The 21672-nt window shown below is 52.5% G+C and overlaps 1 protein-coding gene across 8 annotated transcripts in view; it reads right to left on the reverse strand.

The window, feature by feature from the left end:
* The window catches only part of ARAP1 (ArfGAP with RhoGAP domain, ankyrin repeat and PH domain 1), a 61891-nt gene extending 41203 nt beyond the window's left edge, over positions 1 to 20688 (reverse strand). For 4 of the 8 annotated variants that reach the window (XM_027979499.3, XM_027979498.3, XM_027979497.3 and 1 more), the window contains exons 1-2: positions 20563 to 20688; positions 3281 to 3362 (exon numbers count right to left, since the gene is read on the reverse strand). The gene's annotated coding sequence lies outside the window, so the exon portion shown is untranslated. Of the gene's footprint in view, positions 1 to 3280; positions 3363 to 7895 lie in introns of all 8 variants that reach the window. The other 4 variants (XM_027979495.3, XM_027979496.3, XM_042233196.2 and 1 more) reach the window with 4 other exon arrangements.
* Between the last annotated feature and the right edge of the window lie 984 nt (positions 20689 to 21672).

Raw genomic sequence — 21672 nt, forward strand, 5'->3', positions numbered from 1 at the left:
AAACCAGCACTTTGCTTAACAGAAAAATAAGAGAAAAACTTCCATCATTATTCTTATTCATACTACTCTAAAAGTTCAACAAAAATACACCATTGGTATAAAAAACTGGGAAGGAAGAGTTAATCCATTACTTAAATATGAGTTCTGAATTGGAAAACCCGAAAAGTTCAGCTGAGAAAGTATTACAAACAGTAAAAGAATTTAGTAAGATAGCTAGGTTCAAAATTAATAGAATCAATATTTATAAGCAATAACGAAGTAGAAACCAGGATGAAAGACCTCATTTACAACAGCATCACAAAATAAAAACCACCAAGAATAAACTTAATAAGAAATGCATAGAATCTATAGGGAGAAAAATGTGGTATTAAGGGGCAAAAAGAAGTTCTGGATAGACAGACATGTTCCTGGATAGAGAGCATCATACAGATATTAACCCTAAGTTAATTTATAAATATGTGCTATCCTACTAAACATACACATAGAACTTCTTGGAGGGATGGGTGGCGGTGGCTAGACAAGCTGATTAAAAGTTCATGTGGAAAAACAAACAAGCAGGAAAAGCAGGAAAATTCTGGAAGTGAAGGAGTGGGCAAAGGAAGGGTAGAGTGAGAATCAGCCTCACCACATATTAAAACATATAAACTAATCAATAAAACAGCACAGGTTAGGGACTTCCCTGTTGGTCCAGGGGTTAAGATTTCACCTTCCAAAGCAGGGGGTGCGGTTCAATGCCTGGTCAGGGAACTAGATCCTAAATACCACAACTAAAGATCCCTTAGGCAGTCAAATAAATAACTAATAAAAATTTTAAAAGAAAGACCCAAATACATTTAAGAATTTAGTACTACAACAAAAGTAACATCTCAAACTAGGAGGGAAAAGATGCATTATTAAATTGTTAGCAAAACTGTGTAGTGAGCTACAAAGCTGGACCCCTACACCTTACACAGGATAAGTTACAGTAAATCATGAAAGGATATGAAAAATCTTTGTCTCAGAGAGGCAAAGGCCTTTTGGAAATGATACAAATCCAGAAGGATAAAGAAAAGACTAAAATATTCAACTGTAGACAAAACATTCCTGTACAATTAAAAAAAAAAAAAAAGACATCATAAGCAAGGCCAAGGGATAAATGACAAACTAGGGGGTATCACTCCTACCCCAAGCACAGGCTAATTTTCCTAGGCAGTTAAAAACACCTAGAAATAAGAAACAGACCAATAATCTGATAGATAAATGGGCAAAGAAGGTGAACTGACAGAAAGAAAAGTATACATGGTTCTAAACACAAGAAATGGAACATGGAACTTCCCCTCCTTACAGCGAGTGGTGACAAGGTGAGGCACTCCCCTCCCAGGATGGGGCAGTGCCTCTGGGAAGGGCAACACCACCAGGCTGTGAAAACCTCAATGCTCTGGGCCTTCTGACCCAGCCGCCCGTGGCTAGTTCCCTTGCAGTCTTCCTGGTGCATGTCCAAAAGGACGTACGTAGGGTACTGGCTACCGCACTGTGTACAACGACAAAAGGTATGAAGTAATCAAAACACGCATAGACTGGAGAATAGTTAACTAAATTACCGTGTAATCACACAGGAGAATGCTGAGCCATAGGAAATGAGGAGACTCCTTACATATCAGTGTGGGGTGACCTCCTAAGGAGCTGCTAAATGACTAAAGAAAAGTGAAGAAACTCCATAAAGAAGGAGGGAACGCTACATGCTGCTAAGGATGACCTCCGATATGTATCAACCGACTAAAGAAAGGTTCAAAACACCATACCGAACATGCTGCCTTTCACATGAAAAAAACACAATAAAAACAAAAGGAGAGGATAGATCAGTGTGTGATGATCTAAATGCAGATGTCTAAAATGATACAGAGGATACAGGCAATGCTGGTTGCCTCTAAGGAGGAATGCTGAGGGCTAAGGGGGATGGGAGGGTTTGTTAAAAATTTACCAAAAAACATCACCACATGCACACACTGCCCGGGCCCTCCCTGGGCCCCATCAGCTTCCCTGGAAACCCGGCTCCAAGTGGCGGTAAACTTTTCACTTTACATGTTTTTCTATTACTCAAATTTTGAACTATGTGAATTTTTCTAAAAGGCTCCTGAGGGTCCCAAAGGAAGACACAAACAAACAGAAATACATTTGATGTTCTTTGATAAGGAGCTCTCAACATTATAAAGACAGCAGTTCTTCCCAGGTTAAGCTAATGCTAACACAATCCCAGTTAAAATTACCCACAGGCAGATTCTGAAGTTCATATTCAGGGAATTCCCTGGCAGTCCAGTGGTTAAGACTCTGTGCTTTCCATGCAAGGGATGCAGGTTCAATCCCCGGTCAGGGAACTAAGGTTTCCCTACGCCTCGAGGCACAGCCAAAAAGTAAGATACGGCCAAAAAAATAAAGCTCATATTCATGGATATTAAAGATCTATCGTTGGATGGAAAAGCAAGGTGCAGAACAATGTTTTATTATGCAAAAATCTAGGGTAAAGAAAAAGAAAATATATATGCATACATACACGCATGCATAGACACAAAACACTCGGATAGTATACAAGACACTGCTGTTGAGGAGGAGACTCCCCGCCGGGAGGACAAGAAAGGGAGGGCTACCTTTCACTGTATCCTCTTTATCTTTTTAATTTCATACCATTTTCCAACAAATTACAACTTGGACGATAACAGGATCATCTGGAAGTAAGAATAAGACCATAATGCACCAGGCACGGAAGGAAATCAAGTAATCAGGTACACACCCCACCTGCCTCACTGATCCCTGCTTGACTCCATCCTTCAAAGCTCTCCTGGGAAGTTCTTCGCAAGATCTCTGGCTTCACCCTCTCTCTCTGCCTCTTAACCTCAGTTTTTCAAAACGGAAAACAGGGGCTTCCCCAGTGGTCCAATGGTCCAATGCCTCGCCAAGCAGGGGACACCAGTTCGATCCCTGGTCCAGGAAGATCCTCCGTGCCATGGGGCAACTAAGGCCATGCAGCACAACTACTGAGCCTGTGCTCGAGAGCCCACAGCCCGCAGCTACCGAAGCCCACACACCAGAACCCGTCCTCTGCAACAAGAAGCCCACACAAGCCAACTGGAGAGAGTGCCCACTCTCCACAAGGAGCGAAGGCCCATGTGTAGCAACGAAGACCCAATGCAGCCAAAAATACATAAATAAATGAAAAAAGGACGCTGGGTCTCACCTTCATGAGGCCTTGGTGGAGGCTTAGCCTACAACACCCAGCCCAGCTCCCCACTTCCCCCTGACTCACCGGTGGGGCTGCCCAGGATGCCGGGGTCCCCCAGAGGCGGCAGCTACTCTGAATGGCTCCTCATCTTGGCCTGAGGTGGAAGCTGCAAGGACAAGGGTAAACGAGAAAGTCTAAGAGGCTAGGTCACTGTGAATGGCTGGATGCCAGGAAGAAGAAAAGGAAAGGGGAAGGGGTCGGGGGAAAGATGGGGAAAAGAAAAGAGAAGCAAGAAAGTGAGAAGGGGAAGAGGACCGAGGAAGAGAGGGGAGGGCCCAGGGAGCAGCAGGAGATGGTTAAAGGGAGGAGGGCCTTCCCACGGGGCTGACTGACAAAGGGGTGAGAGGCAGACCCAACAGGCTGCCTGGAGGTGGAGACCACACCATGGAAGAGGGGAGCTGGGACCCCTGTTCTCCGGCCCTCCCCCAGGACCAGCGGCCTGGCCAGGAAGCTGGACTGCCCCCAGGAAGACACAGGAGTGGCAGATGTAGCTCCACGACTGAGGCAGGGTCCCCACAATGCAGAGTCTGCCAGAAAGAGAAGAGGACCCTGGGGAGATCCAAGGAGACAAGGCTCGAAGCCTGGGAGCCGGGGCGGCGGTGGGCAGGCTGGTGGAGGGGTGAGGCAGGGCCACGAGACCCAGGGGCCCTGCTCCTAAATGTGCATGGGGACCAAAAGAAGGTGTTTCCAGGCAGGAGAAAGGAGTGGCCATCCCAAAGCACAGGCCACCAGCAAGGCCAGGAAGCCGGGGCTCTGCTCAGGTGGGTGGGTGGAAGGGGCAGGTCTTGGGCCGAGCCACGCTTCCTGCCACTCGCGCAGGGTCAACCGCAAACTGCTGGTCTCTGCAGGGTGACTTTAGGGGGTACAGGTTTCAAAAGTGAGTATTTTAAAATAAATCTTAAGTAATTGGTACTTCATAAAGGGTTGGGGAAAAAAAACCCAAAAAACGGTAGTACTACTCAAATGATGTTTTTTTAAAAAAAGAATTTAATAAGACAATGTAGTCTTTGGGTTTCCTAGGTGGCTCGGTGGTAAAGAATCCACCTGCCAAGCAGGAAATGCAGGTTTGATCCCTGGGTCAGAAAGATTCTCTGGAGAAGCAAACAGCAACTTGCTCCAGCACTCTTGCCTGGTTAATCTCATGGAAGAGGAGCCTGGCAGGCTGCAGCCCATGGGGTCGCTGAGGGTTGGACACGACTGAGCGACTTCACTTTCACTTTTCACTTTCATGCACTGGAGAAGGAAATGGCAACTCACTCCAGTGTTCTTGCCTGGAGAATCCCAGGGATGGCGGAGCCTGGTGGGCTGCTGTCTATGGGGTCGCACAGAGTCGGACACGACTGAAGCGACTTAGCAGCAGAGGAGCCTGGCAGGCTACAGTCCATGGAGTTGCAAACAGTTGAACACGACTGAGCAACTAAATAGCAGCGGCAAATAGTCTTTACTATCAATATACACCAGACACCTAAAGCACTTTTTATTAACTTAATTCTCATAGCAACCCTATGAGGTACATACCTCACAATTTAAGATGAAGCAACTGAGGCACAGAGAGGTTAAGTAACTTGCCCAAAGTCACACAGCTGGGAAGGGGTAATTTAAATATAGTCTAGACCTGTAATACAATAACTTCTAGAAGCAACATACAGGTACTGAAACTCCAGATGCAACCATATAATGAAGTGTGCTCTATACAACACACACTGGATTCTAAAGACTTAGTAAAAAAAAATAAGAACATGAAATATCTCAGTAACTTTTTATTACATAATGAAATTATAGCATTTTGGATATTTGGATTAACTATGGTATTAAAATTAATTTCACCTGTTTATTTTTAATGTGGCTACTAGAAAATTTTAAATTGCATTTGTGGCTTGCATCACATTGCTACCAGACGGTGCAGCTCCAGACTCTTAACCACTCTACATACTGCTTTTACGACAAAGCTCTAACTGAGCAGCTGCTGCAGGTCAGGCACTGTTCTCAGGATTCAACATGGATTGATGCATGACAGCCCAACCAGGCTACTGGAATGACCAGGGCTGGGAAACAGGAAACTACCTCTCTGTCCCTGGGAAGGGCCCAGCCCCCTCCAGGGCCTCTCTCAAGTTCCTACTCCTGCACTAAGGGCTTCAGGCCAAGGTCAGACTCAGGGACTCCACACTGACACTCCTCTAGGACAGCCTCATTTCAAGGCATTGAAAGCATGAGCCAGACCAACCTCAACCCACCCTTCAGAAATCTCAGGCTTGATGGCATCAGATACCACCCAGCCAGCAAAAAACAGCCCACAGGGCCCTCACCAGGCTGGGGGTCAGGGAAGGCTTCCTGAAGGAAGCAGCCCTTTGAAAAAAGAAGTTTGGAGCAGTGCGCTGCTGAACCATGCTAGGGCCTAAAAAGACAAAGAAAAAAATCTTTGCTTTTTTGGATTTTGCTTACCTTGGATTTTTTTCATTAATTTTTATCTTTAAAAAAATACTGCTGAAAAATATTTACCTGGATTACCTGAAGTTTTTTTGGTCCCCCGCTCCCCCTTATATTTCTCACTCACTTATTCTGCCTTACTTGCTCCATGATAATTCTGGTCTGGAGTCTGGAGGTTTAAGCCCTTCCCCTGTTATGACACATCACTGAATCTCCACTGCAGGGAAGCAGGGACCAGCAGAGGATAGTGTCATCCTGTTGCGACAGCCTGGCCACAAGTTTGGGGGTTCCCCTCCCCAACACCCCAAGGGCCCAGCTCAGGCTTCAACATCTCACCAGCCCACCCTGCTCCTGCTGTTACCCTGGCTCCCTCCAGCAGCGCTGCTGGGCCAACCTGGGTCCCACTCTTGCTCAAAACCCGTCCCACGGTTCCCAGTGTCCTCAAGTACACCTCCTCGGATCATCCTTCGACCAGCTCCAGCCCTGCTGTTTACAGATGAAGAAACAAACACCCACAGGGAGGAAGTGACTTGCTCAAGTTGTCAAGACGTGCCTCAAGCCCCAACCAGACTCAGCTGGCCCACCACTCCCTCCATTTCATTTTTGGCACCAGCTTAACACATGGAAGCCCCCCAGATGGTCTGCTGACAATGAGCAAATGAACCACATCCTCCCACCTTCGGGTGCTGACTCGGCTGCCTCCTTCAGAAAGTCCTCCCTGACCGCCCCCTGGGCTCCTAAGCCTCAGATGCTGAGTCATGCAGCTCAGTGCTGCTCCTGCTCGGTTCCTGGCTGTCCACTTGTGAGGGGGGTCTACCCAACCTCCAACCCGGCCTGAGAGCCTGCACCTTTTTGTTCCCCCTGCCCTCCACAGTCGAGCCCAGGACCTGACTGGGCTCACAAGGACACTTACTTAGTCCAGGAGTAAGTATTGGGTGGTTTGGAGTCTCTAACCCATGCCAACTAGTCCTTCTTCAGGTTTAGCCTGAGTCCCTCTTGCTGGAGCCAAAGCTTTTACACTTCTGTCCTTTAACTACCATTCCAACCCCAAGGGCAGAGTTTAAATCTCATCGCCCCCTTCTCTGTCCCAGCCCAGCATCTCTCTCAAGCATCCCTGCTCACTCCTGACTGAGGACCTCAACACTGCCAGTCCAGCAGGATGGCAGCCCTGAGCCTCAGCTAAGGACAAGCACACTCCCACTTAATTGGTTTCCTAAATACCTGCCACATGTCCAGCCCCTACAAGATTTCCACCTTCACCTGAATTGTCCCCATAAAAAAGTCCCAAGCCTGGGATTTTTATCCTGTTTCAATGCAGGCTGTGTAAGGTGCTGGGTCACTTGTAGAGCCAAGAAGGGGTCTTCAGAAGATTTGACTGTCTATCTGGCAGAGGCAGAGAAGCTTCCAGGGGGTACTTATGAGCTGGGCCTTGAAGGATAAGCAGGAGGCTGCACTTCTAAGCCAAGGGAACTCAGTGTGCAGGGCCCGGGGATGGGAAAGGACCTGCATATGCAGAGATGGGGAGAGCTCAGTGGCGCAGGAACAGGGGATGCAAAAGGACACCCGGGGAGGTCGAGGGATCTGCCCTTGGCGGCCCATGTGGGTGTGAGTCTCTTTTGCATTCTGATTTGTATGAACGAGTTAGGCCTGGATCTGGAGGCCTTGCTGATCCTAACTCCTTCCCTACTCAGTTCTGGAGTCCTCTCAGCGAGGACCCTTCCCAACTGTATTTTCAAAGCCCTCCTCCGCCGCCGCCCCACACAGAGCTGTGCTCCAGATTCAAGAGCAGGCCCAATGGTGGAGGGAGTCAAAGGGGACGAAGGCAGGCCTAGAGCTTCAGACCTGGGGCCTGTATCTCTCCACCCCCCAACCCCTCCTCCCCCTCACAGCACCCCACCCAAGGCAGGCTGGGCAGGGACCCCAGCGCCCAGACCTCAGGAAAGCCCTCAGGCCCTCCACACAGGAACTAACAGCATTACACATCCAGCTAGGCCTGGGTCTACTAACCACAGCCCACCCGTACCACAAACTGCACACCTCACACAACCTCCGGGGACACACACCTTCCACCCCGCCTAGCAGCCACACGGCCGACCTGACCGCACCACACACACAGCCTTCAGTCCCCACACTCACTACCAACAGTCCGACTGTAGACAATTGCCCAGAGCCCTACACTGCCCGTGCCCCCCGCCCAAGCACCAGGTCATACCTGTGGGCAGGGTCACCCTCAGCTGCTCCCCTCCTGGCGTTCTCAGGGTTCCGTTGACATAGACAAGAGGGCTTGGAGACACTTCCCTCAGATATGAGGAACTAGGTGGGGGCTGGGTTCCCAGCCCAGAGCATGCAGAAGTGGCCCCTGCCCTCTGCAGATCTCTGCCAGCTCTCTCGGGCCCTGCCAGGCAAGGCAGCAGGTGCAGTGCTCAGGCAGGCAGCTGACGAACCCCTGAACCAAGAAGCCTGTTTTCTGTTTCTCAGGGGCTGATGGCCACACGGGCTCTGAGGAGGCACGCTGGGGTCTCCTGCCCCAACCCCAGCCCCAGATCTCTGCCCCTTCACCCGCCCACTATATTCCTGCCCCCACCCTGTCCTTAATGTAGCCTGTCCTCCAGGGTCCCAGGAATGATGGCGGCTGACAAGGCGCAGCCCATAGGGCAGTGAGGACTGACTGAGTCCAGGCCCCATGGCTTGCCTCGGCCACCTATTTGCTGGGGAGCTGGGGGCCACCAGCTCTAGCCCAGAACCCATCCTTCCCAGGATGCCAGGCAAGATCAGTTTCCGGTTCTGGCTCCATCACTTTTCACCTGAAGCCCTGGGCAAGTCACGTCACATTCTGAGCCTCAGTTTCCCCTTCCACAGAACAGCGCTGTCACCCAGATGACCGTGACACATGACCATGTGTGTACTAGAGGCCACACTCACTCGGCATCTGCTCACGCCTCGCTGCTGAGATAGACACTTCCTGTTCTGAGCCCCAAGGCCTTGGCTGGGCCTGTCCAGAAGGGTCCTTGGTGCTGGCCCTAGAGCCAGACTCTAGTCTAGACACCCTCAGCACCCTGGAATTCTCAGTTCCCCAGGTACCAGTGACTCCTGCACCCTGCCTCCAGCAATGTCCCACTATGGGCTCCAGACTGGATATCCCACTGCCTCCTGGATCTCCTTCTAGAGGAACCCCAGATACAGTGCATTCTCCACCCCACAGCGAACCCACCCACTCCCCTCTCCTGGGGAAAGCAGGTGAGGCCGTTGAGCAAATTAGACAAAATACCTCTTGCTAAAAGAGCCCCACAGCAGGGCATGCAGCTCAGCAAAGAGGACAGGCTGAGTTTCAATCCCCCTCTCCCAGCCCTCGCCCAGCCAGGTACCCTTGGGGAGTGCACATCTGAACCCAGGGGACCAGGTGAGAGGCAGGATATTTTAACAATCTCCTTAGGGCAGTCCCTTCAGCATCACCCTAATAAATATAAAACTAGTTTTATTAATGATCGATGGACATTTAAGGGACAGTGAACTTCCCCGACTTAAATTTTAAACCTACTCCTAACTCCTACCCCAATCTTGAAAGATTAATCACTTTCTACAACCTCCACGTCTGGACTGTTTAAAGTTTTCACAGTTGCATTATCACTTTCATAATTAGAATAAAAAATGATAAAAGTATTTTCAGTCTATTAGAATTGAGTTTGTCCCAGTTTTCCCTAAAACCATCATTATAAAGTACCTTTTTAATTTTAAATATAATATGCATAGAATACCAAGAGAACTATAATAAACAAAACTGATTTTCTGGGCCATCTGGACTGGAAGATGCAAAACTTAGCTACAAAGCTTACCTCCTCCCTCACTGTCTTACCCGCCCGAAGTTCTCAGATATAGTTTATTAAATAACAACCTCCCCCCTCCACTGCCGGCCACCGACCAGAGGTCCAGAGGCCAATCACAGACTGAAGCCCACGGACTTTCAAATGCGAAGTGGACTGAGTCCATTATGAACAGGAGACTCCAGGGTTCCTGTGGTTTGCTTCTAGACAGCATCTGACCCCACCCTATCACAGCCCCTCACCCACATTCCCCCAAACCTTCCCACTCTTATGCCCAAGCCCCTCTCTACTCTGGAGAGGACGAAGTGTGAATGCCTGAAGTACCTCACTCACAGTAAAAGAAGCGCAAAGTTAAAAGGCTTGGTTTTCAGGCCTTGTCGTACAAACGAGATTCTACTATACAGCACAGGGCACTGTATTTAATATCCTGTGATAAACCATAGTGAAAAAGAATATAAAAAAGAACATACATGTACTGTATAACTGAATCACTTTGCTGTACAGCAGAAATTAACCCAACATTCATTGTACATCAACTATAATTCAATTTTAAAAAGTCTATGACACACTAGCTTCCTTGGCCCTACCAGTACCTGCCCCCCAAACGGATCACCCTGGACCACCCCCTCCCGTTCCCCTGTCTCCCCACTGCTATGTTTCTAACTCACCCCTCTGCTCCGTCTGCCCCTCCCCAGCCGGCCTGATCCCTGGGCCCTCCTCCCTGCCTCCTGCCCTTCTGCTACCTTTAATCAGAGCATCCTCCACCTGCTCCTCTAACCACGCGCCTTCAAGACAGAGCTCCTCCAAACCCAAACCCCACAGCCCTGAGCCACATCCATCCACCTTCCCAAGACCCCCAACCCTTCACTCTTCAGGTCCCACCCTTCTTGCCTTGAAGGGTGGCCCAGCCAGCCACCCTGCACCTGGAGAGACCCAGGGCCCTCTCATCAGGAAAGTACGGGCTCTGACCTGGCCCCCTGGCGCCTCCTGGGCTGGGAACGCCCAAGGCAGGACAGGAAGCCACCCCCACCAAAGGCGCTGAGGTACACCACAGCACGACTCCAGGACGATCATCCTCTGTGACCACTGCCCCCCAGGAGGGAGTTGGGGGGGCCTCTTAACACTGCAAATGAGGCAGGAACAGGAAGAAACAGGGCTGACCACATGGGGGATGGGAGCGCACACGGCTGACGAGGGCCCCAAGCAGCAGGAGTGGACAGAAGCAGACAGGTCCGTCAGATCCTCGCTTCATGCCAGAGGGACGGAGGGCAGCTCTGGCTTGACGGGGGGTGTAGGGGCAGGGGGGAGGCAGCTTGACTCCATCCCCTCTGAGGCGGCCAGGTGCCTGACATGGCTGCCACCCGGGAGGAGAGCCCGGGGCTCCTCTGCACCCAAGCAACCTCCCAGGAGAACAGGACCTGACCCTGTCCTCTCCCTAGGTGGGTCCCTGGAAGTGACAAGCCAGATGATCAGCAGCCCCCTTGCTGCTGGTACCTGAAAGAGGAAGCTCTTGTTTCGGCGCATGGAGGTGACCAGATGGGCAGGGCAGGGGCTGGAAGGGAGAGAGGGAGATGGGGGGCAGGGGCGGGGGGACCAGCCCCACAGGCTCTGGCCTCCAGTCTGTTGTGGGACCTCAGCTGCCCCCCACTCTATAGTCAGATAAGAGGCAGGGAAAACTCTCCTCTCTCACTCACAGGGAACATTCTAACCTACTTATCTGACCCAGCCATCCCTGCCTAAAAAGACAAAAGGCCACAGTTATGGAGTGCTTCCCACCTACCAGGCGCTGGGCCAACCCTGCTACATGGATAGCTTCATATAATTTTCATGACAATCTAGAAAGTAAATGGTTTTAGCCCAACTTTACAGACAAGGAAGAAACCTGAGTCTCAGAAAGGTTAAGCAACTTGCCCAGCATCACACTGGAGCCCCTCCTTCCACTCCACGTCCTCCGAGGGGCGAGTGTGGAGATCAGGAGCAAGGAGGTCAGGTGGGAGAGGGGAGGCAGCGTGACTGCAGGCGGAGAAGGGCCTTGAAGGCCACTCTAAGACACTCAGCCTGACTGTCCAGACAACAGGGAGCCATGAAGGGCTGCAGGGTGCACAGGGCCATGGGCAGGCAGGTGGCCACGGGTCCTACTGCTGTGAGACTTGGGAATTCACTTAGCTTCTCTGAGTCTTGGTTTCACCATCTGTATACTGGGCTTGTGGGAATAAACGTAACCCTTCAAAACAGAGCCCAGCCTAACCATTCTCCCTTCCCAATGACTTCCCACCTCCCTCAGAGTAAAAGCCAAAGCCCACCAGGCCTGCAGGTACACCACAGCACCTGGATGCTATTGTCCAAGATGATACTGTCCCTGCCTCAATACCATCCCAGCCTACTCCGAGTGCTCTCGCCTCAGGGCTGGGCCCTGGAGCTCCCTCGGCCTGAAATGCTCTTCCAGACACCGGTGCAACTCACTCTCGGGCTTTTTCCAGCAGACACTGGATTACATATTTATTTGTTCATGTGTTAGTCTCCTCAGATGGAGGATGAAGCACTGTCTCATTCGTGGCTCTTTTCCCAGTGGTTACAAGTGTCTGGCCTGGGGTGGGGGTGGAGGGGGATGGTGCATGAATGGACATCTACAGAGGCCTGACTTACCCTGGTCAGGAACTCGGGGCAGGAGCCTGTGACATGGGTAGGCTAAGGGATGGCTGGAGGAGGTTAGGTGTAAAGGTTCAAGGTTCGAGTCTGGAGCTCAAGGAGTGAAAGATTTAACTCTGACATGCCTTGGCACCCTGTGTGGCTGGGCATGCCCCTTCTCTCCACCTTTACGGTTGCTCCAGCCACTTCCTACTGGGCCAGCCAGAAAAACACCGCTGAGGGGCCCTCAGCCACATTGGGGAAGTCCTGGCTCTCAGACACCACTGACGGTTCCCTGGAGCAGGTCTGAACTGCCCTAGACTTCCAGAAGTCTCTGAGCTCAACACCTGCCTCTCCTGCCTGCCTGCCTGCTCCTTCCATGGCTCCCCATTTCCCCCCACCCTCTGGCTCCCGCCCCTCACTCCTCCCCTCCAGTCCAGTCCCTCCACTCTCACCACTGGACACTACATCTCCAGGACTTCCCTCATCATGTTCCCTCTACCTCACCCTTCAAGTGTCACCTTCTCCAGGCAGCAGCTTCCGACCCCCATGCTCACAGCCTGGGTCCCACCGAGACGTGACTATCATTGTCTCACATATACACACACTCTCTCTCGCCCCAGCTTTCGCTGGGTGCCCCCTGAAGGCAGGACCAGGGTCTGATTTCCCTGCATCCTCAGCTACTAGCCTAAGGTTGGCAGACAGTAAATATCTACTGCTTGCATGAAATCTCCTGATTTTACAAGTGGAGAGCTAGGAACCCAGGCAAGTGATGATGTGCCCAAGGCCACACTGCTATCAGTGGCTTGAACCTGGCCTTCAGGCAGCCAGACCAGGTGCCTCCCATTCTGCTCACACACACCAGTTGCAGCTCTAGCTCCTGCCTGTCAGATCCCAGCCCTGTCTTTTCCTGGCCCCACATCCCCAAGCACCTGCTCCTGAGGCACTTAGGAACCTCCCAAGCCAATCCTCCCCACCTCCAGAAGGGGAAAGTCAGCCCCAGAAAGGAACAAGAACCTAACCAGGGCCACACAAGTCAGGACAGGACCCAGACCACCCAGCCTGAACTGGAAAGAACTATTCCCAGGAAAAGAAGTATCAGGGGGAGGTGACCTCAGAGACACTGGACTAACCTCCCATCTCCAAGAGGCTGGGCCAGTCTCACACTAAGAAATGTGGATTTTCAAGTCACAGGCAGTAGAGGCAGATGAGTGTTTGGGTTCACATCCTGGAACAGAGCCCCTAAAACCATTAGACACTCCCTGCATCTCTGGCCTCCCTAGACTCAGCTATCCGTCTTTACAGCAAGGAGACCCCAGGAGAACAGCCCCAATCTGAGGAAAAGGCATCACTGACTTAATGGACATGAGTTTGAGTCAACTCCGGGAGTTGGTGATGGACAGGGAGGCCTGGCGTGCTGCAGTCCATGGGGTCACGAGTCGGACATGACTGAGCGACTGAACTGAACTGAAATGAACTAAGGGAGAAGGCAGGACCTGAGTTGGGCCTCCAGGACCCCTTTACCAAGCAAGAGATTCCAGCCCAAAGCTGTCTTACTGTCCTCTGGCAAAGCTCAGTCCCCAGCCTGCCCCTCAGGGAGGCCCTGTCTCCCTAACATGCTAGAGCCACTGGAAACACAGAACCACACAGGGCCTGACTGGATGAAGGCCCCCATTCAAATGGGCAAAAGGCTCATCCAGCTCACACATTAAGGGGTGCAGAGCCAGGGACATGAAATCCTGATGGCACCCACACAAAGGCAAAAGCACGGTCCTCCAAGGAAGAATCTGGGTCTGAGAACGCACCCGTGCACACATAGGATCATGCAGCAGAAAGGGGCTCACCCAGCCAGGAAGTCTTGCGCTTCCCTCATGGGGAGGGAACAGCTCTCCACCCCATGGGGCAGCTCCTGCCTCCATGCCCAGGTCTCTTTGAGGCAACTGCTGTGCCCAAAGACCCACATGGGCACTGGGAGGAGATGGGGGAGGCACTGTGAATTACCTGAAGGCTCTCAGTCAAGGCCCAGTCTCCCTGTCTCCCAAGGAGGCTCAGGGCCTCCCGCGCCCGGGTCTCTGTCCACCATCCCATCAGAGCCCTTGAGCCTGGCTCTGACACTTCAGAGCTGGACCTGGGCCTGCTGAGCCACATTCCACACGTCCTGAGAGGGCCTGGTGCGCCAGTAGTGACCAGGCATTGCCCTGTGAGCCAAGCTGGTCCCCTCTCAATCCTAGTCTGGTATCCAGGAGCACAGCCCCACCCACCCCCAGGGAATGAAGAGGTCTGGCCGCTGTCTGTCTTCTCCCCCACCCCCATTAAGATGGCTATCTCTTCAGCTACCACCTAGTCCATTCCAGGGCCTGGTTCGCAGATTTTTGAGAGGTGTGTGCCTCCTGGGTGTGTCTGCTGGGAGCAGTGGGTACAAAGGGCACACAGGGCCTGGAGGTGGCTGGGCCTCTGTCTCCCCCTGCCCCACCTCCAGCCCTGGCAGCCCTGAGAAACTTTCCAGGCCTTGTCCATCTGGCACCAGCTGGCCAAAGTGTGGCACAGGCCTTAGCCTCAACTCGATCCACTCAGCCCATCTCGAGGCTCTGCAGACTCTTAGACTCTCCAATCTAAGAAAACTGGAAGCTGGGGATCACCAACACATAAAACCCTTGATTCCCAATGCCCACAGTCTCAGACTCCTAAAATCCCAGCTGCCCTATGTGGGGAGAGGAAGTGCGGGAATGGAGAAACCCACCCCCACCCCCCATCTGTGCTGTCTGGTTTCTGTCCTGAGCTGTCTGAACCTGGGAGCCTGGGAAGTCCCAGGTACTGCTGCTGCTGCTTCTTTTTTTTTTTTTTTTAAGAATTGAGTATTTTAAGGATTTGGGCTTCCCTTGTAGCTCAGCTGGTAAAGAATCTGCCCGCAATGCCAGAGACCTGGGTTTGATCCCTGGGTTGGGAAGATCCCCTGGAGAAGGGAAAGGCTACCCACTCTAGTATTCTGGCCTGGAGAATCCCATGGACTGTATAGTCCATGGGGTCGCAAAGAGTTGGACACGACTGAGTGACTTTCACTTCACATTTTAAGGATTTACCTTTTCTTCTGTTCTATAACAGTTCCTATTGATCATATTCATAAGTCAACAGGAGATATTTGGGTTGCCATAAAACATATTTATCTTAGCGTATTTCTATAAATACAGATATTTAAAAAACGGTGCTGTTGCTTCTTGCTCCTTCCCTGAAGTTCCAGGAAAGTTGAGTCCATGACCAGCCAAAGGTCTCTCACTGATCCAGAGGCCAGGGACAGACCGGCCAAGGTCCTGACTCTAGGCCTGATTTTAGGCAGAGCCCTGGCCCAGCATTATGGTGGGAAACAGAAGGAGGGGAGGGAAGGAGAGAAGGGGATGCCCAAAGGCAGGGCAGTGCCCCCAGCGGGGGTAGGGAAGGCCACAGAGGAGACCCAGGCACCTGGGAGAGGGGACAATCTGCACTGGTACATAGTCAGCCCAGTTCCTGCTCCCCTGTCCTTCGGTCTGACCCACCCCAGCACTGGCCTGGCCAGAAGGAGGGAGGGCAGGGCTGGGAAGGCAGGGCTAGGCTCTGCCAAAGGCCCTGGGCAGCTGAGATTCCAGGTGTGACCTTAGATTCCCTGCCCTGAAAATGGGGACAGAGGGGTGGCTGCGCTCGCCCTCACAACAATGAGGAGGAGGAAGATTTGGCCACATCCTCCTCCCAGGGCGGGGTAGGTGTGCTCTCTGATCCCTGAATCCTCCTCTAGACCCCACTGGCCATGGGCATCACACTCTTGACCACAGCTGGTCTCTGCTTCTCGGCCTCTTAGCTCTGGAACCATGTTCCCCAGGTTTGTTCATTCAATCTCAGACACCCCGCAGGTACCAGGCCCCAGGTACCTTGATAGGAATCCATTCCACTGTGAAATGGAGTATTCCTTGCATGTTCCCATACATAGAAAAGCGCTAAATTCCTCAATTTGAGATATCTGCTTTCCCTTAATTAACAATAATCTTTTGATGTTCAAACTACCTGCCCCTTGCAGCAAGCTTCCGTAACTCCTCTCCCAGCCTCCTGGGAATAGCTCTTTCCGAGTCACTGGAGATGCTGTTTCTGAGGCCTGAAGTTCTAAAAATTCCCACGAAATAAAACAGAACCCTCAATTGCTAGGTTGTGACTATTTTTTCAGTTGACACTGGTTTGGTCAGAGAGGAAGACTTGGACTCTGTGACAAGGCAGGTGAGCAGTACTTGAAGGACGCTCAGGGCTTCAGAGGCCCAGAAGGCCCTGACCAGGCGGGGAGGTGGAGTGCCTCAGAGTCCCAGTTCTCCCTTCCCTCGGCTGAAAGATTCTAGGCAAGTCACTTAACATCTACTGACCTCAGTTTTCTCATCAGTAAAAAGGAGAACCACCGTACTCAACCACTGCCCTTTCCTGTCAGTTTATACAGGAGAACCCCTGTCCAAACTGGACAGGACAAGGGCAGTGAACAGGAGTTCCCTCATCCTAGGGCTGGGTGTCTGAGGGTTAGAACTTGACGGCACCCAGTACAGCCTGCAAGCTGGCGTCCCATCCCCACAGGACATCACCAGGAAAGTCACCTGCCCAGGCGGCCCTCCAGTCCCTGTCTGCCACCCCAACCAGGAGTTTCCAGAGAAGGATGAGGTTTGGCTCTTGTCTGCCTGCAGTATCTCCTAGTGCTCAGGGTTCTCACTGTGAAGTTTCAGAAATTCAGACTACCAGCTCTTCCATATAATAAACAATCTCAGGAAAATTACATAACTTCTCAAGGCCTCAGTTTCTTCATCTGTAAAATAGGAACAGTGCCTAATCCATAAAACTATTGCTGAGGATTAAATGAAATCACTACATAAAATGTTTAGCATGGTGATTGAAACACAATAAGCTTCCAAGAAACAGTAGCTACTGCTACTAGTATTACTATCAAAAAATAATTTTGTTATTGAGTTGGTCACTTAACTCCACATCCCCTCCCAGTGACTCTGACTGTACCAGTGGTCTGGGACAGATGTCCTGTTTATGGGACAGAATCTTTCTTCCCTTTCTGAACTATGTTCTAAAGGATGAGACAGCGAGAAATTCCACAGGAAGGTCACGTGGAAGACCAGCTATGCACTGCCCTCACTCCCTCCACCTCTGGCCTTCCCTGAACCTGGGGTCATCTGCCTTCAGGGGCTGGGACTGTCCTCCCCAGAGCCCTGGTTAGAATCTACAGGTCCGGGGGCCTGACAGTGGGGTGGGGGGCGGAGAGTCTAAGTGGACAAGATGTCCTCTCTGATCAGGGCTGGGGTATTGGTGTTGAGTCCCCGAACTTTGTTGGGAGTGCACTTGTTGGGAATCTCTGACAGCCTCCCCATATCCTCCAGCTGTTTAAATCCTTGGTGCAATCTCTTCCTAAAACAAGAAATGCCCCGCCACACGGGGCTGTGGAGGGGGAAGAGTCCAGCCTGACTGAGATGCAGGACAGGGGCGGCCCAAGGGACTGAATTCTGCTCCTAAGGGAGGGCCAGGTCTGCCTGACTGGGGTCACACTCTGTGCTAGAGGCTGCTTTGGCCACTGCCCAGGAGAAAGCCCCTCACTGAGAGGAACCCTGGATGGAGCTCAAGGAGTGATGTCAGGCTGGGGGAGGGGAAATCAGATCAAAAGAGGCAAACCAACGCCTGGGTCCTGACCCTGCCTCCACCACTTATTTGCTGTGATCTGATCTTGGGCAAGTTATCTAACCTCTCTGTGCCTCAGTTTCTTTATCTGTAGAATGGTACTTGACTTCTAAGCTTGTTGGGAGGACGAAACTAGTTAACATATGTAATAGTGCCCACAGAGGTGCTGTGTGCTTTTGCCGAGGTCATTCTCTCTGACGCTATTACTCAGCTCTCTCTGAGGCTCGTTCTTCCCCTATGTTACTAGAAGATGACCCTTGTCTCACGGGATGATATCAAGTTAAATATAGTAACAAATTTGCGGTGTCAGGCACACAGCAGGTATTCAAATCAAGTAGAGCTCTCTCCATTTCCCTTTCCTCTCCCCAAGAGGGCCCAGACGAGAAGTCGGGTCACTTCGGACCCCCTGCCTCCAGCCCCGCCTCAGCCCAGGGCTTGCTGTGTTATCCTGGTCTGACCTCTGGTCCCTGACCTCAGTCTCCTTATCTATGAAAAAAGCTTCTGGGCCAAGTGACTGCTGACTGTCCATGGCCTCCTTCCTACCTCCATTCCGTCCTTCCTTCTCCATTTCCAATTCATGTCCTACTGCACCCACTCCTTCAGTAACAGAACCATGGGAACCCTAAAGTGGGGTGGAGGGGACAGCTGGTGGGCAAGAGGTACCCGCCTGCAAGCAGCCCAGTACCCACCCCAGGTCCCCAAGGGTTAAGATCCAGAGTGAAGGGCGGGGGGCCAGGGTCAGTGCTGGACAGACGGGCCTGCAGCCCAGGGCCTGCCTCCCCTCCCCCTATCCTAGGAACAGAGGCCACTTGTTTGAGCATCAGCTGGCTGGCTTTGAGCTCAGCCAAAGGAAGAGTGGGGTGGGGAAGGGAGAGGGCCCCTGGAGAGTGGAGGGGACTCCCTTCTCTCCTAGGGCTTTGACTTAGCTAGTCCACACCTAGCCTCTTGGACTCTCAGAGGCCCCTTACCCCTCTGAAGTGACTCGTTCCCCTCAGGTTCTCCCTGGGGGTGAGTGTTCTCCTTGTGGGTCAGTGAGTGTTCTCCCAAACACCCCTGGTGGAGATGGGGGTGGATTTAGACTCAGAGAGGCTCAAATCTTGCTCCAGCAGCCTCTCTCTTTGGATCTCGGGACCAGGTCTTATTACTCAACCCTGTAGATGGGGAAATGGAGAAGTTTGGGAATGTGCAGAGACACAGAGAGTTTGGTGGCTGCACAGAGACTGTCCCAGGTCCCAGTCAGTTCCAAGGAGCTCCAGGAGGTCTGATGGGGAGAAAACTTCCCCAGGAGGGATGGGGGCGGAGGCAGGCGGGTAGTGGGGAAGACAAGCAACCTGCACAAACAGCCGAAGCTTGACACGTGGAAAGGCATGACTGGAGTCCGAGAAACGGCGGGGGTGAGGCTAGGGTTGACTGGGGAGGCCTGAATGCCCCAACGAAGCCTGGGAGAAATCTGTTCACTTCCACTTCACAGTTGTTAAGACTCTTGCCTGGGACCACCCCTCCTGCCCTACTCCAGTGAGCAAGCAGCAAACAGGGAGAGGGGATCCCCAAGGCAGGGTCTGAACCATCCTCAGCCAACCATGGGACTGGGGGACTGGTTCTCTCTACACCCTACCTCTGCCACCCATTCCAGCCACTTCCATCTCCTTGTCATTCCTCAAACACACCGCTCAAGTTCCTGCCTTTGCATAAGCTTAGCCTTCCTCTGAGAGTCCTTATCCTTGTGAATTACCACTTAACTGTCAAGGCCAATTCCAATCATCTCCTCCTCCCTGAGCCTCCAAGAGTCTCAGTGTCTGATTCCACCCCAGTACCTGTCTGCACCTGTATTCGGACTCTGCTGGGCTCCTTCTACCCTGTAATGAGCTTGTTGGGAGGTCTCTCCCAGCCTAGACACACTGCTCTCTGAGCACAGGTATTCTGGGTGTCTCTGTCTGGACCTTACTGCACAGTCAAATCCTTCCCTGAGTACCTCCATACATCTGTCCAACCTATAGCACTCCCCCCACCAAGCCTGGGGATCAAAGCAGGCTCCCCGGGACAGGAGCCTTGGGGGAGTGGGGTGCATATACCAGATGCCGACCAGAGCTCACCAGCGCTAAAAATCAGCCCTGGAGATCTGGGACCAGACACCCACCACACACCCTCAGGCCGCATTCTGAGTTTGCTTCCTCCAGTCCCAATAACCCACTCCAGGCTTGACCCTGTTCAGTGAACACACACACCTTCTTTTTCCAGCAACTGGGGCAGGTAGGGGCTCTTGGGAGGCCATGCCCCCATTTACTGGTGGGGAATTGGGGCGGAAAGACCGGAAGTCGTCTGCCCAAGATCACTAGAGCCCCAGGTCCAGTGCATAAGGTCTTATGAACCAGCAGACCTGTAAGGGTCTCCGCAGTCAAAGAAGTGGGAGCCTTCATTTCACAGATGAAAAAATCAAGGCACCCGAAAGAGGGTTAGCTCTGGAACCTGGGAGGCTTCACGACAAAGGGCTAAGGGCTGGAAGCCCCTTTTCCCGCTGGTTCGCCCTCCTCCCTACCGTTTCTGGTCCGACCGCATATCCTCAGGAGGCGACTCCATCCCCGCCGCCAGTCAGTACAGAAGACGTGACCTAGTGAAACTCCCGCGGAAGTAGGTGCCGGGCGCAGAGTTGCCGCGCAGCCTCGGCGTTCCCTTCCGCGGAATGGGGAAACTCCGAGCCACACCTGGCCAAGGGGCGGCGGACGGGGAAGCCCCCGATGCCGCACTGACCTGTTCTGATCCAAGACTCCACGCGCGTAGCCGGGGCCCCGGCGCCACCAACGACACCGTCGTAGTCAACTCGCGGCCGCAGGCCGGGCGCGCCCACCCCGCCTGGCTCTTCCGCCCGCCCCACGTGACGCCCCGGGGAGGAGAGGGCGGGGAAGGGGACAAGGACCCGCCCCTTCCCGGCCACGCCCAGTCACGTTCCTGGAGTTCGCAGGCCTTGCGGACACGTTGATCTGTGCGTCTCCCCTGTCCATCTCGCTGCTCACAGATCCGTCTACGTCTCCTGAAGCTGAGGTCTGCCTCCACCACCCCTGCCCTCCTCCTGAGCCTCTCCGCTTTCTGCCACCCCTCTCCCTGGGAGGGACAAGTCACAAACCGCCCCACCCCCAGAGCGGTAAGGGGCAGTGGGAAACTGGAAAACGCAAGTTCCTGACCTCTTCCTCCAGGAAGTCCTTACCCACTTCATTCTTCGAGAATATCCTACTTCTGTCCCTGGGCCCACATCTCTCAGGAGCAGGGTGGTGGGGAAGATGCAAGTCAGAGTGTCCAAGGATCCCTTAGTTAAAGGCTGCAGCCTGAGATCCCGGCGGCCAGGCAGCTTCCCTGGCCTAGAGAATGGGAGATTTCCACTTATCCTACCAGCATACACAGCAGATGAGGGTCTGGGGTTTGACAGGCATTCCCAGGTCCTGTGTCCAGGGCTGAGATTGGGTGTCATTAATTTGAGCACCTACTACATGCCAAGCCCAGGGCTGGGCAACTGATTTCTTCTATCTCAATCTGCCTGAAGGTTAAAAACTATTACCCCAGTTTATAGATTAGGAAATGAGGCTCCAAAGAAGCTCCAGGGCTTGCCCAAAGTTACAAAGCCAGTATTGGGTAAACCAGCCAAGCGTTGGTGAGTTACAGAATCTCCTGCCTACCCCTACTGGATATTCACCCTGCCCTTCCTGGAAAAAGTGGACTCCAAGTGTTTTCCTGACAAGGCAAAGGTAGGTCGTTTCCCGGGAGCGTGGAGGGCCAGACCTTGGGGAGAACTTCTGGCCCCCAGTTCATATGGGGTACAGAAACACTGGAGAGGGGTGGGGCACAGCGCCCTCCTCCCGACCTGAA

Source organism: Ovis aries, chromosome 15 (assembly GCF_016772045.2).
Source record: "Ovis aries strain OAR_USU_Benz2616 breed Rambouillet chromosome 15, ARS-UI_Ramb_v3.0, whole genome shotgun sequence".
Lineage (NCBI taxonomy): Eukaryota > Metazoa > Chordata > Mammalia > Artiodactyla > Bovidae > Ovis > Ovis aries.